Source organism: Dama dama, chromosome 20 (assembly GCF_033118175.1).
Source record: "Dama dama isolate Ldn47 chromosome 20, ASM3311817v1, whole genome shotgun sequence".
NCBI lineage: Eukaryota > Metazoa > Chordata > Mammalia > Artiodactyla > Cervidae > Dama > Dama dama.
This window is the reverse complement of record NC_083700.1, coordinates 10,814,615-10,821,869: the sequence shown is the minus strand read 5'-3', so window position 1 is coordinate 10,821,869 and position 7,255 is coordinate 10,814,615.

Sequence of the window (7,255 nt, the reverse complement as noted above, 5' to 3'; positions counted from 1 at the left end):
AAAGTGGACTCTTGCCTAACACTCAGAAATGAACTGTCTGAGGAGACACATGTGCTGACAAAGGAGTCTTTATTGGGAAGTGGTACCCAGGCAGAGAGCAGGAGGGTGAGGGGACCTGAGAGGACAGCTCTGCCATGTGGTTTGCAGTCCTGGGTTTTATGGTGATGGGGTGAGTTTCTGGGTTGTTTCTAGCCAATCAGTCTGATTCAGGGTCCATCCTGGTGGCACACATGTTATGCGGCCAAGAAGGATGTCAGTGAGAAGGATTCTGGGAGGTGGTGGGACACATGGCATCTCCTTTGACCTTTGCCAAACTCTTCTGGTTGGTGGTGGCTTACTAGTTCTGTATTCCTTGCCAAGACCTCCTGTTGTAAAATAACTCATGCAAATGGTTACTATGGTGCCTGGCCAGGGTGGGTGGTTTCAGTCAGCGAGTTTACTCTAACAGTTAGATATTTTCAGGAGTCAGTTTTATGAGCCCGATTCTTGTATCTCCTTATATCTAGAAAAACACTAAAATCCTTCCTGGTGACAACTGTTCCTTGATGTCAATCCAGGATTTTGGACTGACTCATTGGATTGACAAATCCAGTTAGCAGAAAGTTTCACCAGACTAGCAGAAACCTTCTGGGAAAATACATGCTTGATTGCATGTATTTCTCCTTCACCGAAACCACATGCATACCTTCTTCCCCTGCCTCTTTGGAACAGTTTCTCAGAGCTATCTGAGGTGCTGTCTCCTGGGCTGCAGTCCTCATTTTTGCAACAAATAAAACTTAACTTGCAACTCTCATGTTCTGCATTTTTTTAAGTCGATTCAACCTAGATTGTATATTGTGGTTATGTAATCCAAAACTTACTGTTTTAACTGTCTCAGTAACATAAAAAAAAAAAAACAAAAACGTGTTTTGCAACTTCCAACATTATACATTTCCAAAATGTTTAATTGCCTTCAATATTGTGATTCAACTGTATCATTCAGATGACCAAATATATGTGAGATATATCTATTTCACATATATTCGGTCTTGGTCCACAATTCCTGGCTCACAGCTCTCAAAATCTTCAGAATTTCCTGAGCTATTAGAATAATGCAAACATCTTTTGCTATACTATTTGATCCCTTGTCTTCAATTTCTGAAATCACTTTTGTTGTTCAGTCATTAAGTCATATCCGAGCCTGTGTGACCCCATGGACTAGAGCACTCTAGGCTTCCCTGTCCTTCAGTATTTTCTGGAGTTTGCCCAAACTCATGTCCATTGAGTCAGAGATGCCATCTAACCATCTCATCCTCTGTCAACCCCTTTTCCTCCTGCCCTCAAGTTTTTCCAGCATCAAGGTCTTTCCTGATGAATTGACTCTTTGCATCAGGTGGCCAAAGCCTGAGGAAGTGTTCATTGGAAACTCTGATATGTAGCTGGTAGGTCAAAAGCCCAAGTGACACCCTGCACTTGTGACTGGCATCTGAGGTGGTGGTGTGGGGTGGGGGCAGTCTTGTGGGACTGAACCTGTAACCAAGCAGGACCCTATGGAGCCTTCCCCAGACTCACCCTCCCATCCCATGGCTTCTGCCTGCCTCTTTTTTTGTAGAAAAGTTTAATTCTCCAAGGTCTCCCCTGAGTCACAAAAGATGAGCTCAAGAATTGATTGAATTGATGTGAATATGAAGTAACAACAACAACAAAGATTTGGGCCAGGAAAACTGGTAATGAATCAAACCGAATCAGCCACAAAGCAGTCACAGAATGTTGAGCTCTTCCCTGAAGGACATAGATAGTGTCTGATGCACATTCCCCAGTTGTGTGACAGATACTAAAACCCTCACCAAACTGAAGAAGCTAACTAGATAATGACAATGAGCCCCCAGACTGGCTGGAGTCTGAGGACTTACGATGTTAACACTGGTGACACCCTATTATTCACCATTAACCAGTCAGAATTGTGCATGAGGTGATCATACAACCTGTGAATCCCTTCCATCACTCTGCCCTTTAAAAAGGTTCCCTGAGAGCCATGAGGGACTTCAGGTTTTCTGAGCATCAGTTGTCTGCACTCTTTGTTTGGCAGCTACAAAAAACACTGTACTTTCCTTCAGCATAGCCCAGTATCAGTAGGCTGGTTTACTTTGCATAGGCGAGTGGACTGAAGTTTGGTTCAGTAACAAACCCTTAACCTACGGAACCTGATGTTATTTCTAGGCAGAGAGTGTCCAAATTGGGTTGTATTATAGGCTACCACTAATGGAATTCTCCATTCAGTTCAGTTCAGTCGCTCAGTCGTGTCCGACTCTTTGAGACTCCATGGACTGCAGCACGCCAGGCCTTACTGTCCATCACCAACTCCTGGAGTTTACTCAAACTCAACTCCACTGAGTCGGTGATGCCATCCAACTGTCTCATCGTCTATCATCCCCTTCTCCTCCACCTTCAATCTTTCCCAGCATCAGGGTCTTTTCCAGTGAGTCAGATCTTTGAACCTGGTGGCCAAAGTATTGGAGTTTCAGCTTCAACATCAGTCCTTCCAATGAACACTCAGGACTGATTTCCTTTAGGATGAACTGGTTGGATCTCCTTGCAGTCCAGGGGACTCACAAAAGTCTTCTCCAACATCATAGTTCAAAAGCATCAATTCTTTGGTGCTCAGCTTTCTTTATAGCCCAACTCTCACATCAATACATGACTGCTGGAAAAACTTTGACTAGATGGATCTTTGTTGGCAAAGTAATGTCTCTGCTTTTTAATATGCTGTCTAGGTTGATCATAACTTTCCTTCCAAGGAGTAAGCGTCTTTTAATTTCATGGCTGCAGTCACCATCTGCAGTGACTTTGGAGCCCCCCAAAATAAAGTCTGCCACTGTTTCCCCATCTATTTGCCAAGAAGTGATGGGACTGGATGCCATGATCTTAGTTTTCTGAATGTTGAGCTTTAAGCCAACTTTTTCACTCTCCTCTTTCACTTTCATCAAGAGGCTCTTTAGTTCTTCTTCACTTTCTGCCATAAGGGTGGTATCATCTGCATATCTGAGGTTATTGATATTTCTCCCGGCAATCTTGATTCCAGCTTGTGCTTCATCCAGTCCACTGTTTCTCATGATGTACTCTGCATATAAGTTAAATAAGCATGGTAACAATATATAGCCTTGAAGTACTCCTTTTCCTATTTGGAACCAGTCTATTGTTCCATGTCCAGTTCTAACTATTGCTTCTTGATCTGCATACAGATTGCTCAAGAGGCAGGTCAGGTGGTCTGGTATTCCCATCTCTTAAAGAATTTTCCACAGTTCGTTGTGATCCACACAGTCAAAGGCTTTGGCATAGTCAATAAAGCAGAAATAGATATTTTTCTGGAACTCTATTGCTTTTTTAATGATCCATCAGATGTTGGCAATTTGATCTCTGGTTCCTCTGCCTTTTCTAAAACCAGCTTGAACTTCTGGAATTTCATGGTTCACGTATTGTTGAAGCCTGGCTTGGAGAATTTTGAGCATTAATTTACTAGTGTGTGAGATGAGTGCAATTGTGTGGTAGTTTGAGCATTCTTTGGCATTGACTTTCTTTGGGATTGGGATGAAAATTGACCTTTTCCAGTCCTGTGGCCACTGCTGAATTTTCCAAATTTGCTGGCATATTGAGTGCAGCACCTTCACAGCATAATCTTTCAGGATTTGAAGTAGCTCAACTGGAATTCCATCACCTCCACTAGCTTTGTTCATAGTGATGCTTTCTAAGGCCCACTTGACTTCACATTCCAGGATGTCTGGCTCTAGGTGAGTGGGAGTGATCACACCATTGTGATTATCTGGGTCTTGAAGATCTTTTTTGTACAGTTCTTCTGTGTATTTTTGCCCCCTCTTCTTAATATCTTCTGTTTCTGTTAGGTCCATACTATTTCTGTCCTTTATTGAGCCCATCTTTGCATGAAATGTTCCCTTGGTATCTCTAGTTTTCTTGAAGAGATCTCTAGTCATTTCCATTCTGTTGTTTTCCTCTATTTCTTTACACTGATCACTGAGGAAGGCTTTCTTATCTCTCCTTGCTATTCTTTGGAACTCTGCATTCAAATAGGAATATCTTTCCTTTTCTCCTTTGCTTTTCGCTTCTCTTCTTTTCACAGCTATTTGTAAGGCCTCCTCAGACAGCCATTTTGCTTTTTTGCTTTTCTTTTTCTTGGGGATGGTCTTGATCCCTGTCTGCTGTACAATGTCATGAACCTCCATCCATAGTTCATCAAGCACTCTGTCTATCAGATCTAGTCCCTTAAATCTATTTTTCACTTCCACTGTATGATTGTAAGAGATTTGATTTAGGTCACACCTGAATGGTCTAGTGGTTTTCCCACTTTATTCCATTTAAGTCTGAATTTGGTAATAAGGAGTTCATGACCTGAGCCACAGTCAGTCCCAGTCTTGTTTTTGCTGATTGTATAGAGTTTCCCCATCTTTGGCTGCAAAGAATATAATCAATCTGATTTTCGTGTTGACCATCTGGTGATGTCCATGTGTAGAGTCTTCTCTTGTGTTGTTGGAAGAGGGTGTTTGCTATGACCAGTGTGTTCTCCTGGCCTTTGCCCTGCTTCATTCCGTACTCCAAGGCCAAATTTGCCTGTTACTCAAGGTGTTTCTTGACTTCCTACTTTTGCATACCAGTCCCCTATAATGAAAAGGACATCTTTGTTGTGTGTTCGTTCTAAAAGGCCTTGTAGGTCTTCTTAGAACTGTTCAACTTCATCTTCTTCAGTGTTACTGGGCAGGTAATATACTTGGATTACCATGATATTGAATGGTTTGCCTTGAAAATGAACAGAGATCATTCTGTCATTTTTTTTTCTTTTTTTTTTTCAATTATTTTTATTAGTTGGAGGCTAATTACTTCGCAACATTACAGTGGGTTTTGTCGTTCATTGACATGAATCAGCCTATTCTGTCATTTTTGAGATTGCATCCAAGTACTGCATTTCAGACCCTTTTGTTGACTATGATGGCTACTCCATTTCTTCTAAGGGATTTTTGCCCACAGTAGTAGATATAATGGTAATCTGAGTTAAATTCACTCATTCCAGCCCATTATAGTTCATTGATTCCTAAAATATCGATTTCTTGCCATCTCCACTGGAGATGGAAGTGGAAGTGTTTGACCACTTCCAATTTGTCTTGATTCAAGGACCTAACATTCCAGGTTCCTATGCAATATTGCTCTTTACAGCATTGGACTTTGCTTCCATCTCTAGTCACATCCACAACTGAGTGTTGTTTTTGCTTTGGCTCTGTCTCCTCATTCTCTCTGGAGTTTTTTCTCCACTGATCTTCAGGAGCATATAGGGCACCTACTGACCTGGGGAGTTCATCTTTCAGTGTCCTATCTTTTTGCCTTTTCACACTGTTCATGGGGTTCTCAAGGCAAAAATACTGAAGTGGTTTGCCATTCCTTTCTCCAGTGGATCTCATTTTGTCAGAACTCTCTACCATGATCCGTCCGTCTTGGGTGCCCTACACTGCATGGCTCATAGTTTCATTGAGTTAGACAAGGTTCTTGTTCATGTGTTTAGATTCGTTACTTTTCTGTGACTGTAGTTTCAGTCTGTCTGTCCTCTGATGCCCTCTCCCAGGGCCTACCATCTTACTGGGGTTTCTCTGACCTTGGACATGGGGTATCTCCTCTCGGCTGCTCACCACTCACCATTAGTATGGGAGAATTCCTTATTGGTGTGAACCCTCCCCCCAACCCCTGCCCCATCAACATTGGAACTGGGTGCAGAATATTTCGTTACTCCAGACTGAATCTCTGGAACTGTTAAGCAATGATTCCTTGCTTACCTTGTCCTTCAACCTCTACCAACCTCTAATCTATGTTCCATTTCTATGAATTTTCTTTCTTGCATAGATTAAGATTTTAAGACTTTAAGATTCATCCATGTTGGAGCATGTATCAGAATTTTGTTCTATTTTTTATGGCTGAATAATATTCCATCACTCTACTTGTCAAACAACAGGTCAATTAATCAAGAGACAAGATGTTGAAACAAGGAATACAACTTTATTTGGAAAGCCAGCTGAATGAGAGAGGGGCAGACTAAAGTCTCAAAATAGCCATTTTATTGGGGTCTGGATGCCAGGCTTTTTTATAGATCAGAGAGTGGGAGAGGTGAGGAGATAAAATTAAAAAGGCCATTAATCTTACAGATATTTCCTGGAATGGCTAGCCTTGGGAGGAGGTGTGTTAATTTCTTCCTTCCTGTAGCCATCCACAGGTGGACAGGGTCCTGAACATAGACATTTTGGTTTGACATTCAAGCAGAGGGGCAGGGTTCTCTGAGACAGGTCATTCTGTATGTACAGTATCCTTTCAGTGAACAAAAGCAATGGAAAACAAAGAAAAAAAACAAACAAATCCAACATGGAGTCCATTCTTCCCTGTAACATATATACTACATTTTTTCATTTATTCATCTGCTTATGGATATTTTTTCATATCCCCTGCTTTTGAAAGATCCACTTTGTTTCTGTGAAAGACCTACATTAGTACCTGTTTTCGCTAACTGAAAGAAATTCAAAGATGATTTTTGCATTTGTGAATAAAGGCAAAAAGCAAAAATAGTATTGAACATTTGTTTTGCAAGAACTTTTACAGACGCAATATACATCCTGTGCATTGAGAGTGACGCCACCAAGCTTCTTCCCCTGGAACTACTTGGCATATCAACATCAAGCTGCTGTAACTTTGAGCTGTGTCTGTAGGTTTCTGTGATTTATCTTGATTTATTTTGTTAATAAGATGTTTCCTAAAGCAATTGCTTCTTTGCTTTATGCTCTCTCTGCTTACAAAAGGTTTCGTAGGGATACTCTAGTTTTGCATAGCCAGGGGAAATCTGTATTGTGAATAATGCTACAGTGAACATTGGAGCATAAGTGTCTGTTTGAGTGTTTCCTTTCATACAATAATTCTATATTTAGCTTTTTTCCTAAACTGTTTCCCATGGTGTTTTATACACCATTCTACATTCACACCAGCAATATGCAAGAGTTTCAATTTCTCCACATCCCTGTCAAAGTTTGTTCTTTCTTTTTTTTTGATGATAGCCATCCTAATGGATGTTAAGTAATATCTCATTGTCGTTTTGATTTGTATTTCTTTAATGATTAGTGATGTTGAACATCTTTCCATGTGCTTATTAGCCATTAGTAATTTTTCTTTGGAGAAATGTCTATTCAAGTATTTTGTCTACTCAAGCCTTAAATTTTTTGTTGTTATTGAGTTA